Genomic DNA, 18,228 nt, shown 5'->3' with positions numbered 1-18,228 from the left:
CAAGTCACTTTACTTCCCTAAGCCTCAGCTTCCTGATCAGGAACATGGGGGTGGGTACTTAGAGTTAAGTAACAAACTCTTGTGTGTCTGGCACCAAGCCTGGCACAGAACTGGGCTGAGTAATGTGGCTTCTTGTTCTGGTTAGGGCAATCTCTCCACAGTTCAGGGAACTTGCTAGCCTACCTGAAGATAATGCTAATGACAGCCCACATTTGTTGTTTACTGTTTCTAGGCATTTTTCTAAATGCTTTGTGTGTATAATCTCTGTTGGAATCCCCAAGAGCCCTGGGAAGGAGGTGCTGCTATTACTCCATAGAGAAACTGGGGTCAAGGCAATCAGGTGACATGTTCAAGTCACCCAGTTATCAGTTGCCTTTCCATTTGACCCAACCCCCAGCGAGAAAGACTCTCAGACTCTGAGGGTTGTCCTATTGGCAGGGCTGTACTTACACACACATCCCGCCCCCAGAGCTTTCTATAACTCACTCCCCCACTCAAGCTGGTTTTGCACACTGCACTGAGGAGAGCCCAGGATCAGAACATTAAGCCAATGACAGAGTGTAAATTGCAGGCATTCCGTCTCAGGAGAGAGAGTACTCCTGGACAGCACAGGTACAGTCCACACCTGTGCAAGGGCACTCCCTCTTTCTTTCATTCATTTGGAGCAGGGAGTGGGAAGGTTTCCGCGTAGTCTCTATGAGTTCTCCGCTGCCCTTTGCACAAAGCACCAGCCATCAAGAAGTGGGCTGCCCCCTCCTGCTGTTCTCATTAGGATGGTAGTGGTATTTTGGCTGGGGCAGTTCTTCACTGCATGGGACTATCCTCCTCAATGCAGGATGTTTAGCATCCCTGGACCCTGACTATCATGAGTGTCAGCATGGGACCAAATCATCCCCCAAGCATTCCCAGGGGTCCCCTGGAGGAGGTCGTACCACCCCCTCGCTAAGAATGTGACAAAGGAGTGTAAGGAATAGGCGTGGGGACTTGAAAACAGCTGGTGGCATTGAGTGGGGATGTCTGAATTGTGTTTACATCAGGAAAGCTTAAGAATATGCTTGTCTGTTTCAAGAAAGTTCCTAAGTAGACGTGTTCAGAATATATCATGGGCCGAAATGGAGTCTTCTATTTGATTTTCCCAGCTAACTCCATTGTCCCCACACTGCCTTTGTCCCAGCTGCTTTTCTTGAAATCTATTCACTGCTGTACATTAGTCCTGCAAGCGTCGCGTTTTAGTGGAGTCCCTGAGGTTAGCACTGTGTTAATTCACTGGGAATTCCAGCAGAGCTGGGCTCTCTAAATCAGTCACCAAAACAGCTTTTTTTTTTTTTTTTCCTTGCTGAAAAATACACTCTGAAATGCGGAAACATGTGTGGGAGTGGGGTTGACTTGGGTGAAGGACATACTTAAAAGGAAAATTTCATAACTTTTTTTCTGCAGGATGAAGGACCTGCTGGTCTTAATTCTTGTAGAACTGAGCCACAGAACACATTTATGTCTCTGCAGTATCTTTAGATCCTCGGAACATCCTGGGCTACTCAGAAACCACTCAGTCATGTTCGTCTGGGGCATCATAGGTGCTTAACAAATTTGTGTTGGATACAGAAATGACTAAATTCATGGAAAAGTTAAGCCTTTTAAGTGATGACCACAATATGGGCTGATCAGTCTTCACCTTCTCAATCCCCCTGGGGGTTTCTGGGGTGGCAAGTCTCACCCTGGCTGGCTTCCCCAGTGGCTGAGCAGTAAAGAATCCACCTGCAATGCAGGAGTCACAGGAGATGCCAGTTCCATCCCTGGGTCAGGAAGCTCCCGCTGGAGGGGGGCATGGCAACCCGCTCCAATATTTTTGCCTGGAGAATCCCCATGGACAGAGGATCCTGGTGGACTATAGTCCATGGGGTTGCAAAGAGTCAGACACGATTGAAGCAATCTAAAACGTGTGTATGCACACAAATTTTGCCCTGGAAAATGAGGACTGCTGATGTGATGGGAACATTCTATCCCCTGTGATATAGGTGGTAGTCGTGGAAAGACCAGAAGGACCTGGTAGCCAGAGTCTCCATCCAGGGAAGTGAGTGAGGAGGAGCCGATGAGTGTACACTCCTCTTCCTCAGAGTTTGCTATGAAAGGATGGAGAAAGGGGCTGCCTTTTAGAAGCAAGTGGGGTTGAGATAAGACCATAGGTAATTTTAAGGAAAGCAATAAAGGAGCATGTTTTGAGACTGATGGAGAGAAGTCTATAGAGAAAGATGTCTAATGGAAAGAGAATGAAGCCACATTCTCAGGATAGGCACAGAGCAGGGATGGGAAAGGATGGGGTCCAAGGCCAGGGGTGAGCACTGGGATTAGAGAAAAACAGTTGCCCCTGAAGCTCAAAGGCAGGATGGAGGGAGGTTCAAGAGGAATAAGTTGGCAGCTGCCTTGCAAGTAAAGTGGGGGGATCTGGCCACATTAGAGAGGAAAGAAAATTTAGGAAGCATGCTCAGGGGAAGTGGTGCAGAGGCTCGGCAGGCACCTGAAGAAGGAATACCAGGTAGTGCTTCAGAGTCTCCTTGATGGTGAAAACCAGGAGCTTATGATGGGTCTAACCTGCCCAGTGCTATGATTTTTCTTGGACTTACAGAAAGGAGGGAGGCTTCCCGGGTGACACTAGTGGTAACGAACCCACCTGCCAGTGTAAGAGACATAAGAGACGCAGGTTCTTTCCCTGGTTGGGAAGATCCCCTGGGGGAGGAAATGATAAACCACTCCAGCATTCTTGCCTGGAGAATTCCATGAACAGAGGAGCCTGGCGGGCTACAGTCTATAGGGTCGCTGAGAATCAGACATGAGTGAGCAACACAACACGCACGCTACATCCAGGGTACAGGTGTGGAGAAGGTGAATGAGGCTCCAGAGCTAGGGTTTACAGGGTGTGAAAGACAGAAAAAAATGAGGAATTAATGACTTGAAGATGCTGGTAAGGGGGTGATTGCAAGAATGTGAGTACAGCCTTTCTAGGGACTTGAGCAGCCAGAAGGGAGAGGAAGGTAGAAAGGGGTTATTATTCTGAAGGTTTCAGGCTGATGAGAAGGCATTTGGGAAGTAAAAGAGGGAGTAATCAAGATTAAGATTTCAGGGGCCCAGCAGTTCAGGCACTGAGAGCTGGGGCCTGGGTGTGGGTGGCCCTCCCTGGAATGGAGGCCGTGGTGCATTCATTGATTGAGACTCCGAAGTCTTGCTGGTGGGATATAGAGGGATGAGCCTGATGCCAAAGACTGTGATGGCTGTGACAGCTACCTGGGAAGCACCTGGTGAGAACAAGGTGTGCAGAGTGCAGTGGTGTCTAATGTCTGATGCTTAAGGCAGAGATGTTTTTATGCCAGAATGGAGGAGCTGAGGTGTGGAAGGAGCGCTTCAGGGAGAGGAGAGGGTCAGCTCCATCCCATGTCCCTGATGAGAGAATCAGCACATTTTAGAGGCATGCAAGAGTGGCGGTTCTCTCCAGGAAAGCTATTTTTGTAGGGACAGTGTGGGGCTGCATCCCCTGTAGGATGCCTGCCTTGTAGTTGTTTAGCCTCGAGACCAAAGAAAAAGCCCAGGGACAGCGACAGAGACATCAGTGGCTTATTGGACCCAGGGATCTTACACAAAGGGCGACACCCCACCGTGTGCAGCAGATGGTGGACAGGACATGGCAGCAGTCTTTGCTACTAGGAGGAGAAGGAGGCCACATCTATAGAGCAAATTGATGTCAGGTAGACTTATCAGCTTCTAGGGGCTTATTAGGCCCTGTAAATAAGAGGATTGGATAGTCATGTGAGTGAAGCTAAGGATCTGTAGAGAGCAAGAGAATAGCCATCTTGAAGGGCCTAACCATCTAGATGGGCAAAGGCCCTTTTGGTTGGAAAGGACTGTCTTTGAAAGACACCAGGATTTTAGTAGGTGTTTTCAGAAGACTCAGAGTGAAGCTTAGGAGGAAAGCAAATAAGGAAAGATCAGTCAGGAGAAGAAGTACACACAGAACATATCAGGGGGTGAGAGAGGGTGAGAAAGTCCCATAAAGACAACACAGATTAAATCTTAAGTGCACACTTAGGCCCCATAGGAACTGGGAGGGTGAGAGGAAAAGAACGTGGGGGCACCACACCCCCTTTCCTGCTGCCACTGCAGTCACCCTCAGCCCCCAGATTCTGCGGTCAGGACGAAGCACCCACTTCCAAAGCTCGCTCCACAGGGTACAGGTGTGGAGACCGGGTACCACACCTGCAATGGAACTCTGTCCCGTCACGTCATGATGCTTTCGGTCCAGGGCCAGCAGGGCTCCATGAAGCCTCCTTTCAGCTGGGAAAAGCAATCAGAGTCTCAGCTGCCAAGGGGAAAGAGGACTGGGTCTTGGCAACCTGAAGTGTCAGGGAAGCCTTCCTGGAGGAGGAGCTGCACCTGGACCCTAAAGGAAGAGTAGGATGCAGGGGGCTAAAGCAGGGCAGGAAGACATGTCAGGAGTGCAGCTCATGTGAAAAGAGGTGGAATCACGCCTTCCTTTCTTTCTTTAGTGAAAAGCAAGATATCGGAGTGATTGAGAGCTGGGCTATGGAGCCAGATGACCCGAGTTCACTCCCAGCTCTGCCACCTGCTGTCGTTCATTCACCTCTATCTAATTCTGTTTTCTCACCTAACAGTGGATAACACCCCCACTTATGCAGGGTCATTTTGAAGATTAAGGAATTGTGTTTGTAAAACACTTAGCATCCTTGATACACCTGTGAAGTGAGCTACCTGGATCAGTACACTTCTGCTACAAAGCAAACTACCCCAAGATTTAGTGGCTTGAGACACATCCGTCTCAAGATTAGCTCAAGATTCTGAGGGTCGACAGTTTGGGCTGGGCTGTGCTGACTCTGTCTTCTGCTCGGCTCAGTCAGGCAGCTGTGGCCAGTTGCTGGTTAGCTAGTTGAGTCAGCTTCTGGAGGTGGGTTACTGTCTGCTGGAGTGAAGGTGCTTCTGGGCTGTGTGTGGCTTCTCATCCAGTAGGCTATTCCAGGCTGCTTCACATGATGCTGGTGATAGGGATGCTAAGGGCAGCAAGAAAGGGCAAGCATGATCGCATGAATGTTTTTCCTGTCTCTGCTTGGATCTCGTTTGCCTATGGAAATTTTTTCAGGAGTCAGAGAAGTCACACAGCCAAGCACAAACTCAACAGGCAGAGAAATAGACTCCATCTTTGAAAGGAGGAGTAACAAAGTCACGTTGCAAAGTGGTTCAGGGCAAGGATGAGGAAAATCTGTAACTGTTTTTATAATATATCACAATGTCCTATTGTGTTCAGTTTGTATTATCTCATTAATTCGCTCATTCATTTGTTCATTCATTCATACAAAAAGTAACAATTGAGTGCCTATCTTGTGGGATGGGAAGAAGAGGATTCCCCACCTCAGTTTCCCAGTCCTAGTGCAGCCCATCAGACATTGCTATCTGAGGCCTGTGACATCCAGTAAAGATATGAGCCAGACCTTTTTTCCCCAGTATATCAGGTTATGCTCTTCCCAGGGAAGAGAGATGACATGGGGGATGGTGTTGGAACATGTGAAATAGAGTTGTATTTGCAAATTGAAATCAAGCACCAATATTTCATCCTCATGAAGTCCCTTTTTCTGGGCTAACATCTCCCTGCTGGATCTTAACCCATAGATTTTATTACCATATTCTTTCCTCCATCTTCCAGGTCATTGATATTGCTGGTGAGTCGTCACCATTGACCGCATGTTAAAAACTCCGTGAAACACACACACGCTCTCTCCCTGGGAACATTCTGTTAATAAGATCTTCTCAATTCAGTGCAGGTTAACAGCTGGGGTGGGGCAGGAAGGGAGTAAGCCCCTCATTGCTCATGAGGGCCAGGTAAGCGTTAGGCCTGGCACAGACCATGTGCTGGGGCAAATATTGAGAATCTTATCTTGGAGAGAGAATCCTTGTCTGGCCAAACTACTAATCCACAAGGCTACATGAAGCTACAAGGTACCGGTCCAAAACTAAAGAGAGAGAAGCTTAGAGGACTCTTAGAGTAAGGAATGTGAAACCAGCATCAGGGAGCGAGCCTGGATGGGTGTCTGAGCTGGAGTTCAGTGTCCCTGAAATAGTTTAGTAACTGATTCATCTAGTCAATTAATATGTTTTAAGTGTATGTTACACATCAAACTCTGGGTTGGATAAAAGAGATACAATAGTGAGCAAGACAAGCACGGTCCCAGGCCTCAGGGATCTTGGAATCTGACTGGGAGAGACCGATGTTACTGGAGCATTACTAATGGCTAACATTAGCTAGTACAAGGTAGTCCCCCTTCAGCATGCCAGGGGTACTATTATTATCTCCTGCTTTCACAGATGAGTAAATCAAAAGAATGAATGGCCAAGTCAGTTGTCTACAGTCACGCAGCCAATGAACGATGAAGACTGGGAACAAGCGTCCAGACTCAGTCTTTCTTGAATCCTTCTCCTTTCCCTTCCCTGCTGGAGCAAGTCCTCTTGGTATATATTTTGCAAACCCCTTTCACTTGTCTTTAAGCTCACGCATCACACTTTGTGATTCTATCTGTGTGTGATTGTTTGCTGAGGGAGCGTAGCAAAACAGGTGTGTCAGCCGGTTCAGGCTTCATTATGCTCCAGTAACAGATGACCTCGAAATCCCAGTGCCTTACAATAACAAACACTTCTTTATCATGCTACATGTCCAAATCTTTCTTGACCTTATCTTCCTTTTGCAGTGCTTGTCACGAGCAGCCGACAGTAACAAAGGCGTGCTCTTCATCGAAAGCACAAGCTCACTTGCCACGTTTTGTCTACCGGCTTATGGCAGGCAACAGTTTAGTCAGCTATTTCACCACTGCATAAAAGAGGTCACCATCTTTACGTCTCCGGGGGTGGTTCCTCACCACCCGCCTTGTGGCTTCAAAGTCAGTATCTCACATTTTAGGGTTTGGCGGTACTCCTTATCTAGAGTAAGTTTCTTAATAATTCAGCTTAGGCTGATGACCCCCAAATCTCAAGGTCTTACAACAAAAAGTACTTAGTCCTTGCTCACGCTCCATGGTCATCAGGGTTCAGCTCCAGCTCTATGTCACCTCGTCTTTGGGACCAGCGGAGCAGCCCTGCTCTGGAACACTACCAGTCCAGTGACAGAAAGCAAAAGGAGACATGGCAGATGACACGATTGCTCTTAAAGCTCCTGACTGGAAATGACAGACGTCGCTCCCACTCACGTTCCACTGGTTAAAGACACGTGGCCAAGTCTGACACTAATGATGAAGGGGCGTATCAGAGCTCAGTCTGGAGGGAGGCACAGTGGGGCAGGACAGGGCAGTGAGTCGATCTGTTAGAGGCGCTAAGGAGCCGGCATTGACTGTCACAGGCGGATGCAGAGTTGGCAGACACTGTGTTTTGAAAAGAGGAATGCCAGGGCGTGTTTTTCTCAGTGCATGTGATGTGCTCCGTCTTATGTGTTTGTCAGAGCGTAGATGGAGCGGGTGGTAGATGACCAGACACAGCTTTAAAGCGTTTTGAAAAAAGCACCTTCCAGAATAAGGACCTACGAGGGACCAGCAGGCAGATAGCAGGTGTGTGAGTTTTCTTGAAGATGGAGAAAGCACAGATGAACAACAGACAACTGTTTTTACTTGGACAACTGGACTTGATAGAAAGGAGTAACAATCATCAACAAGAACTGAAACAAACACGGTTCGCTTAAGCTAAACACAAAGGGTGGGTGCAGTTACAGAAACCCAGCGGTGATTCATTTATAGACTCAAAAGGAGGGTTGCCTGGGGAAAGGCAGAAATGGGGCAGCCCTCAGCAGTACAAGTTCACAGATCTTCTCTAGGGAGTTCTTCTAAATGTGTCTTATTAATAGCTATCGTACTGCCTCATCTCTGTCTCTCCATTTCATGATTTAAATTCCTGGGAGGAGGGAGGCTTCTCAACCCCTTAACAGCTCTATTTTCCCCAATGGGCAGGTGGCAGTGTCACAGAATACAGACTGCTGGGGGCCTATCCCTGGTCAAAGCCATTCTTGGAGGAGATGGTTCATTGTTAGACATCACAGGCTCAGTCCTACCTCTTCGCAGCTGCCAGCACCAATCACTGGGTCTGCCCTCCTTGCCTGGTTCAGACAGCAGCACCCATCCTTGCCATCCTTCCTCTCTGTGACAAGCACAGTCTGCAGCCACCAGACCCTGACCCTCCTCACTGGCCACCCGCTATGGATGGGGCTGTTGATCTGTCCCTCGGCAGTGTGCTTCTCCCTGAAGTAGCCTTCATCTGCAGCCTCCATCCGCGGGATTCTGCTGGACAGAGGTGTTCAGGCAGGCACCTGTGCAGGTGTGGGGTGCAGACAGAGACTCTGCAGGAGGTGTAAGGGAGGGGTGGCAGGAGCAGAACTGGGTGTGGGGCTAAGGCCAAGGCTGGGGCAGTTGGCAGGCACTGCTCCCTCGAGACAGACCCTGGAGGCTGCAGAAAATGATGGGCTTAACCATCAAACCCAGTTCCATGGCACCTGTTCCTTGTCTTATCCTGGACCAGTGCTGATCTTATTTCCCTGAGCTTGGGCTCCCTCTGCAGCTCTCAAATTCTCCACTCACACCCACATGATGAATAATGTTCAGACACTCAGCCCACTTCCGGGGGTTTACTAGGTTCATGTGAACCTCTAGCCTCACTAGCTTCTCATTCCCTGAAGAAAGCATATTGGCATGCAGATGAGTGAGAGATTTCCTTGTTTAAAAAAAAAGAAAGAAAGCAGACATTCAAAACTTCAGTACTTTATTTGAAAATATTCTTATAATAAATATAAGAGTGAATAAATGTTATACATGCATGATATCTACATTCACCCTGTGCCAAGGACTGCTGGGCTACATGACTCCATGAACCTTTTGCCTCATTCCCTTTGGTATTTTGGAAAGGTCTCCTGTATCTTCTGTATTAGTTGAGATTCTTGGTTCCAAGTGACAGAAACTCAACTCAAGTCAACTTAAATGCAAAACAGATTTTATCACCTAATGTAACTGACAAAATTCATGTCTGTCCCGGCTTCAGGCAGGGCTGGATCCACGGGCTTGAATGGCATTTACCTAACTTCCTCCCTCCCTTCCTCTCTCTCTCTTTCTCTTACCATTTTGACTCTGATTTCCGTTATGTGTAAACTTACTCTCTCCTATAGTCAAAGAGGAAAGGGCTTCTGTGACTTACTTGAAGAAAAAAGGCAACAGAGCCTTCCAGCTTGACCCCCCTTAACGGGGGCTTTTATTGGCCCAGACTGGGTCATATGCCCATTCTGGAACCAACCCTGAACCAAGGCAATGGGGTGCTCTGCTTGGCCAGGGTGAGCAAGTTGCTGTCACAAGAAGGTGAACGAGACTGTCAGCATCAGGAATCCGGCAGCCTTCTTTTCTGGTTTGTCTCTGGTTTCTCACGGGTTTCCATGCAGGAACCCCAGGGTGACCCCTGTCACCCGGCTCTCTCCTGAGGGGCTCACTGGGACACACTCCTAGCCAGGAGACCCCAGCAGACCCAGGGAGGGTAGATGGTGCAGGCAGGGGATTAGGGTTGCTGCTGGGACTGTCTGGACTGCACACACCCTCACAGACGGTGGTACAGAGTTGACACCTGTGCTTCGGGCACAAAGCCTGGGATGAAACATGAAAAACACAGACAGCTGGGAATCAAAGGCAGGCTTTCTGAGCCCGGCAACCATGCCCGTGACTGCTTCCCCAGCTGCTCGGGCCAGGGGCACGGGCTGCATGTGTGCTAAGTCACTCAGTCGTGTCTGACTCTTTGTGACCCTGTGGACTGTAGGAGCCTGCCAGGCTCTTCTGTCCATGGGATCCTCCAGACAAGGATACTGGAGTGGGTTGCCATGCCCTCCTCCAGGGGGTCAGGCGCACAGTGGGAGGCAGAAGTTGGGCCTGACTTAGCCTTTTCTATTCAGTCTTATGTTCAGAGACCACCCCTCAGTCCAAAGCTCTTTTCTTCTCCTGGCTGCCCTGCCAGCCCACCATCAGGCTCTCCCAGATACTGCTGCCCAGGAGCCTGAGTCACCTCTAACCTCAGCTCACTGCCAGGCCCCTTAAATGTCTTTGACTCCTCTGAGGATCCCTCAGATGTGCTGACAAGCAGAGGGCTGGTTAATCTGAAGTCACAGCTCCCTGTGGCCAGCAGGACACTGTCCAAGTGCTGCAGACCCCAAGCTGCTTCCCCAGACTCACCTCCCCAGCCCCAGAGGCACTCTCTTTCCCCAGATGGCAGTGCAACACTGGCCTTGGTGGTTTTGTGTATCCCATTCCCTCTGCCAGAGGTCCCTTGTCCTTGTCAGTTATCTGGGCAAACTGCTGTCTTCCTGGGCTTCCCTGGTAGCTCAGCAGTAAAGAATTCCCCTGCAATGCAGGAGATACAGGAGACTCAATTCCTGGGTTGGAAGATCCCCTAGAGGAGGGCATGGCAACCCTATCCAGGGAGTCTTTCCTGGAGAATCCCATGGACAGAGGAGCCTGGCGGGCTACAGTCCATCTGATCGCGAAGAATCAGACACGACTGAAGTGACTGAGCATGCATGCATGCTGTCTTCCTGGGCTGTTCTCAGAGCTCATCACTCACTGACCAGCTCCCAGTGGAGTGCCTCACTCCAGCTCTGGCCCCCAGTTCTAGAGTGCTTTGGTCTGCTCCTAGTCTGCGCTAAGTTTGGCCAGGGGGCTATTCTGACTGGCCTGTTCAGCATGGCTGACTCCCCTCCAGTTTGAGAGCTCTTGAGCGAGGCCCTACCTGCCCCCTCTCTGCCTGGCACAGGCCCACACCGTAGAGGGCACGAAGGAGTATTTGCTGACTTAAACTAGATGGATTGCTGTCTAGGGGCTGAGTGCCAGTTATGAAGCTGGGGGGTTCATGTGCTTAGCCTCACCACCTGTTGCCTCCTGGACTCAGGAGGGCAGGGGCAGAAAGGGGGCTCCTGAGCAAGGGACCTTGCTTTCCACATGTACACTCCTTCACAGTTACCAAAGCAGAATGTTTATAAATGTTTCCATTCCTTAAATATAACTGGTCCTGTGGTTAGTGAACATAAGATCATTTTGGAAATGAGTCCCCTCTGTTCCTGATTTAGCCCTGCAGCTCTCATCATGGTAACCTCTGTGTCGAGGGGTTAATGACCAGTAACCAAGCCCTTAAATCAGCCCGCCCTGCCTGCAGCAGGGCCAGCAGCTCTCTTGGTAAAGAGGATAAAGGCCATTTCTAGTACAAACTGCAAACGTCACAGTCACCACTCGAAACTGAAATTTAAGAAAGCAAGGTTCTGTTCCTTCTCCCTCTGCCCCAACCAGCCGACGTGCCCACACACTGCCTGCTGTTTCTGTGAATCCTTACAACAGGTTTACTGGCCAGGCAGACTCAGGAGGGGACCCCAGGCATGAGGGGCATTGAGGCAGGGCAGTGGGACCCCCAGATCTCTTCTCTCCCTTTATCCCTGGCTGCCTGTTCCTGCCCCCACAGTCCCTGTAGCCAGATGAGGGGACCGATCAGGATTGTCATCCTCACAGCTGTGTTCTACAGTCAGGAAACTGAGGCTCAGAGTGGCTCCCAGCTAGTCAGTGAGGATGGGGTTACTGAGTGAAGATCCCGGCCTCTTGACTTGTAAGCCCACCAGACCACCCTTTTCCTAGACCAGCAGTCCTCAAATGTTCACTTATATCAGACTTCACTGGAGGACTTGTGAAAACACAGATTCCTGAATCCTACCTTCAGAGTTTCTGATTCAACATGCCTGGGATTGGGCTTAAAAATATACATGTCTAACAAGTTCCTGTCTGGTGCTGGGACCACACTTTGAGAACTATTGTCCTAAACACGGTGCATCCTAACCTCTGAGTCCTCCAAACAATGCCCTGCAGACAGATCCCACTGACCCCCCCATGATGAGAGGGAGGCTGGGAAGCCAGCTGGTTGTAGGTGCTGGCCCTACATTTCTTTCCTAGGCTGCCATCATCCCCTCAATACACCTAGTTTCCCACCTTGGATGCTCACTGGAATCACCTGGGCCCCACCTCTAAGACTGTGATTTATAGTTTTTAAAGCTCTGCTGGTGATTCTGATGTGCAGAACACCCCCGAGCTTGATTGCATTTAGGAACAACTATGTCCTCTTCATTTCTCTATCCTCCCCCATTTCATTTGCTCACAGATCTTTCTCCTCTCCCAGTGCTCACCCCTTTCTCCAGGAGACCCACCCTCCAGCCCCCAGGTTGGTTCACCCTTCGATGGTCTTTGTCAACACCCCCATTCTGATACCCTGTGGTCACCCAATTAGTGTAATTTCCAACCCTTGGAGTGTCACTCCCCTGGGGTGACCTCCACCCCTGCACAGAGCTGGGCCACCACAGTCGTCCAGGGTACAGATCCCCTCCAAGCATCCTAAGAAATGTCCACAAAGACCCCACTTCACCTTGGGTTACTTTTCCCATGAAAGCAGTCTGAAAGAGTTGTTTTCTCCCTGTTCTAGAGCTTCTGGTCAGGAGTGTCCCCATCTGCCTCTCCCCTGCTCCCCTCCCCAGGCCAAGGAATGTTTTAGCCAAATACTACCACTGCCGCCCCATCTCCTGGTGAGAGAGAGTGTCTGTCTCTAAGATACCTCATTTTTCAAGGGCACTTACTCAATAGGCCAGCAGTGTTGCCAAGGAAACATCGCTTAATGGAAGAAACAGAGTCTCAAAATCCACATGCCATTGTTTGCAAGAGAGTCGGTACTTCTGTTGTACCTTGAAAATGTATTATTAAGTTATCCACACAACCCCATTTTGCTCCATGTTCCTGATTTGCTAGGAGATCCTCTCCCACCATCCCCACCCCTTCCCCTGCCCATCCCATGATTTCCTGTGAGGACTGCAGCCTTTCCATAGAGGCTAAGGTATGCCAGTGAAGGTACGGGAGTCTGGACAGAAAAGGGGACTGAATGATTGGAACGTGTGTAAATTGACCCTGTTAAAGAATGCAAGGGACTAGCGGCCTGGAGGTTGGAGACAGGAAGTTAAAGCTGGTCATCCTGCTTTCACAAATTCCAGTTGGTGGGGTTTAAGCTGATGAAGGTTTACTGGGCATTAATGACCTTCTCCTAAATGAAGGTCTCATGGTTGGCATCAGTGGTTTTCAGACTTTTTTGGTAAATTCTTCATAACCTTTTGTTCAAGGAAAATGTTATGTGAAAGTTGAAGAAAGAACGCAAGCCCAGGTTGGTCTGGGAGAGGGGTCCTAGAACCCCCCGCAGTGGGACGTCCTCCGAGACCCAAGTGCCTTCAGGGGCCCCTGAGACCCTTTCTTGGAGTCCCAGGACTCAGTGTGAAGGATCTGGTGGAAATGACCTGGCAGTTCCCTTGCTGGTTCTGAGGGGTGACTTCAGGAGGGCCCTCAGGGATCCTCGCTCTCCTGCCTGAGCTGAGGGTTCGGGGCTGTGGGGGAGATGGCGCCCCAGCTCCAGCCAGGCGGATGGGAGGCCCCTTTGGGCGGCTGGGCCCGGGGAGGGGGAGGAAGGCCCTGAACTCCCAGGGCCTCAGCCTTCCTGGGGAATCTCCCCCTCATCACGGAGGGAGGAGAGCCATCCGCCTGCGTAGCTGGCAGGGTCTTCAGATCTCTCTTAGCCTGCTTCTTCACCCCTACAGCTGAAGGTGACCTCAGGTGTGGACGGTGGCATGGTACAGGTATACACGTTTGTTTTCTTCTCACTCTTCCCTTCCCGAAGTGTTTCTACTCCCAGAGAGGTGACCTTTTATACCGTGAGGCTGCCCCTCAGTCTGACAGAGGCAGGTCCCGCCTCGGAGCCTGCCAGGGAGAGAAGGGACGCTGAGCGCAGCTGGCAGGGGGCCCAGCCACGTCCCGCGGGGCGGGCTCCCTTGCTTGTCTGGGAGATGAGGTGACTGAGCAAGGAGAACCTCTCGCCCTGGGGGGTTTTGCCTAGCCTTGCCTCTGTGGCCCTGAAGGCAGGAGTGTGCTCCGAGGGCCACTACAGGCTCCCTGGCTGGCCGGCCAGCTCAGCTGTGGGTCCTGACTCCTGACCCCAGCCTGAAGGTCAGGAAGACGCCCCTGGCGTGAGACCCGACATACCACATGTCTGTCCTTTTCCCTCGCTGGTGATTTTTCTCTTTCAGCATCAGATTGGGTTTGTAGCCCTGCTGAGAGGCTGAGATGACAGTGAGCTGAAGCAGTCGTTTGTGGCTGAGGAGGCGCTGGGGGGTCAGGGGTGCATATCTGTACCCCGGGAGGCAGGGGGAGTCATAAATCATCCACAGACATGGTAACAGCTCCGCCTCCACCTCTGATGTGAGTCACGGGAGGGCTGTTGCCATCTTAGCCCATGGTTAGCACCTTGTATTCTAGGCCTTTTGGTCAAGGATCCTCCAGACGGTGGCTGCTCCCTGATCCAGGACCACCCCACCTCACCCTTTGCTCACAGGATCACAGTGGAAGCTTCCAAGCCAGGCTCTCCCCCTCCAGCCTGGTCACTGGAGCTGGAGTGACAGGAGGGAGGGAGGGAGGCGAGTGAGATGAGAGGTTACAGGCACGGCTTTGGCATCAAGCTGCCTCGGTTTAGATTTCAGCTGCTGTGTGACTTTGGACAAGTTCTTAATTTCTCTGTCCCTCAGTTTCCTCATCCACAAGGTGGGGGTGATGGTAACACCTGCCTCACGGAGTTGTTACTAGGATTCACTGGGATAAAGCATAGCGGCACTCGACACTGGAGACTGGCTAGTTCTTTGCTGTAGGGGGCTGCCCTGTGCATCGTAGCGTGCTGAGCAGCATCGTAACCTCTACCTGCTAGAGGCCAGTCGCAGCCTTTCCCGCCCCCATCATGGCAACCAAAGATGTCCCCAGACACTGCCAAATGTCCTCTGGCTGGCAAAAGTGCCCCCCACTGGGAATCACAATTCTAAGTCATCTCCTGTTAAATCTCCAGTTTCCCCATTGCTCAGAATCACAGCTGGGCCTCCTGGACCTACAGGCACTAAATGTGTGGTGTCTTGTAAAAAACTGTTTCCCTCTTCTGTGTTCAGGCCATTTATTGATTCAGTCCACCGCTGGTTGGGCTTTTGAGGTATCAAGTGACATCTTAACAGAATCTTCTTTGTTAAATTGCCCTGTGATCTGACCGGTTGGTGGCTGCTCCACTCAAGATGCACTTTGTTGCTTGCTTTTTTAATAACAAACAACTGTCCTTATTATGATTTTCCCAGACTCTGGAGTAATAAACAGCTCTGATGACAGCTGTACCAGATAGTAAGTAAGTGCACACAGGACTCTCTGAGCATCTCCCCCAAGCACTTCAGAGCAGCTAAGTGGATAAAACTGGTTTCAGCTATTACCTGGGCCGCTGCTTGTGTCTGTGGAGCCCGCCCTAGAAATGAGAGTCAAGTCCTGGTGACAGGGACGAAGGAAGGAGTGGCAGTAACTGCCTTCCTGGCTGTCCTTGTCTGGCAGCCCACACCCCGGAGCCTCAGGAAATTTGGGTCCTGACTTACTGTGTGTCTAAGCTGCACTGTCCTGAGGGGAGGGTATGGTGGGTTCAACCCAAGAGCATGTATTAGCTGTCTGTCTTTGCAGAGAGGCTCTGGTAGCAGGCTCATGCTTTTGCACATTGAGGGAAGTCTTTCTGGAGGTGGTGAGTTTTTATATTGATTTTCAACATAGCAAGAGTTGGGCTAAGAGATGGAGGAAGTGGGGACAGTTCCCATATCAATGTGTTTAGGACCACTATTTCCTGATATGTTAGTTTCCCCAGCTTGACTGTTGGATCATCCAGGACGGGAACCATGGCTTTCTCAACTCTGGACCCTCAGGACCCAACTTAGAGATTACTTGTTGTTTGATGATTGGATGGATGGATGATATTCCTACCTGCATCTAATTTAATTTTCTAAATCCTACCAGTCATCAAATTCTCCCTCAATGCCAATAAACTGGAAGCCACAGCAGGTCATCAACTTTCCTTGATGATGAACTGGGAACCAAGGCCACCTGATGGACGGTCTCAGGATTCTGATGAGAAGCCCATCTCTTACCCAGTTTAGGTGTTGACTGGGGCCTCCTTGCCTCTGTGTTCTAGTCACATTTCTACATTGAAGACAAGCATTCTACATTTGGCCTCTGCTTAGAACTTTGGTCACCCTTTACCTCTTTTAAGGGAAGAATCAGTCACCTTGGTAGTTTTGATGTCCATTTCCATGGATTCATAAAACTTCCTTGGAGAGCAAATCCAGCTGTAATGAATGTCTGCAATCTGTCTCTCCATCCTTTCTGTTCTGCCCTGCAAGGCTGACTTTACAGAAGTTTCCATGGGTTCCTATGTTTTCTGACTTCCAGCTGGGTTCTTCCAATGGGCCAACTCAGCAGAGGAGTGGACCGGGGAAGGGAGAGTGATGTTGGGGTGGTTATTAACCACCACTCACCATCACCCCAAACCTCTCCCTCCCTGGACCCTTCTCCCGTCTCTCCATGTAAGTTTTACACATTGTGGTACCTGCTCTCTCCTCTCATCCCTTTGAGCCTGGTGATGGTAACAGCTCCATGTTACTGTCCCAAGGAACGAAAGCATCCCTGTGCTCCCTTCCCCTAGAACCACACCACTGAGAACCCTGCCTGTATTTACCCTCCTTGGATTCCTCTAGCTGAGCGTGCCACCTGTTTCCTGCTAGGACCTTAGCTGATCACTGGCCTGAGGCTCTCTTTAACGTCTGAAGAATGACTGCCTCTCTACCCCTTACCTGGATGGAAATTCAGGAATAATATGGCCCTGAAGGGTCACCCCTTATTTGCTCTCCTCATCTGCACCGCCCTTCTCCCCACACAGTCCCTTTCAAGCTCTGCACCCTGTTTTAAAAGTCCTCGAGAATCACCTTCTTTAACTAACACAAGAAATACTTCCTTTTACCATTTGAAATTAATCAAAGACATTTACCAGTGAGAGCTTTTTTTTAATAGATCAAAATAACAATAGGGCCTACCCTGAATTCTAACCTAAAGCAGAGAAGTACGGTTTCTTGATTTGGCCATGCGACCTAATCACAGGTTGGGGTGCTAAATTTCTTTGGTGATACAGGACGAGAGCTCACAAACCCTATGACTGTTCTTGTAGGGAACCACTGCCCAAAGTTGGGGGAAGTGACTGAAAACTTTGAAGGCCAAGGTCCTATGGCTTTCTGCTAGACCAGAGTCAGCCCCAATCTCTGTAAATAAAGTCATTCATTTGTATTGCCCATGGCAGTGTTTGCACTACAATCACAGAGCTGATTTTCCAGACCATTTGGCCCTTTGTGCAAAAAATGGTTAAAACAGCAGCGTGACTGCTCTCCTTTGTAAGGCCCACTTACATGGTTGGCCCTTGACTGGCATCTGAGAGCTTGGATTGCAGGAAGTTTCCCACCACTCCCACAGATGGTAAGAGCGGCTCACTGTGCCCAAACTGATTATACAACTAATATGGTTTATGCTGAACACCTGCCTTCCTGCTGGAAGTCTGGGATGGGTATGTACCAGGCAGAGGCTGCCTGTGTGACCAGCCTCCAGTAAAAAGCCTGGGTGCTGAGTCTCTAAGAGTTTCTCTGGTAGATAACCCTTCACAAGCGTTATCTCAGCTCCTTGCTGGGGACTCCTGGGCATCTTCTGTGACTGCTGTGGAAGGATCCTTGGGAGCTGACACCTGGTTTCCTCCAGGCTTTGCCCACATGCCTTTCCCTTTGCTGATTTGATTTATATCTTTTCCCCCAGAATAAATCATAGCTGTGAGGGCAACTATACGCTGAATCTTCTGACTCCTAGAGAACCACTGAACCTGGTGGTGGTTGGGAGACCTCCCAGCATGCTGCAAAACCCCAGATATTTATTTGCCACCTGGCCCTTTAAGAAGAATTTTACCAACTGCTCTATATAGTCTTAGGATGGATGGAAAGTGCCTATTACATATCGCCCCTCCCACAGAACTCTGAGCTCCCTAAGATGTGGCCCAGGTCTTTTGCTCCTTAACTCCTGGTCAAGTGCAGCATCTTACACAAAATTATTTATGGAGGGAAGAAATCAGCAAGCTTGCAAATAATAGATTCAAGCAGTGTTTTTTAAACTGTGGGTGGTGAAATCCATTTAAAAGGTTGTGACCACTGTTTTTCAATGAAAAAAGTATAGAAAATTGAGTACGCTGCATATAGTGAAGCTAAGTTTGATTTATTGA

The 18,228-nt window shown here is 49.8% G+C and overlaps 1 protein-coding gene across 1 annotated transcript in view; it reads left to right on the top strand.

Annotated features, from left to right (window-relative positions):
• GALNT18 (polypeptide N-acetylgalactosaminyltransferase 18) overlaps positions 1 to 18,228 on the top strand; it is a 342,383-nt gene that overhangs the window by 306,922 nt on the left and 17,233 nt on the right. The gene's annotated exons all lie outside the window — the stretch shown is intronic.

This window comes from Odocoileus virginianus, chromosome 10 (assembly GCF_023699985.2).
Source record: "Odocoileus virginianus isolate 20LAN1187 ecotype Illinois chromosome 10, Ovbor_1.2, whole genome shotgun sequence".
NCBI classification, from domain to species: domain Eukaryota; kingdom Metazoa; phylum Chordata; class Mammalia; order Artiodactyla; family Cervidae; genus Odocoileus; species Odocoileus virginianus.
This window is presented reverse-complemented; position numbering and strand designations above follow the sequence as displayed.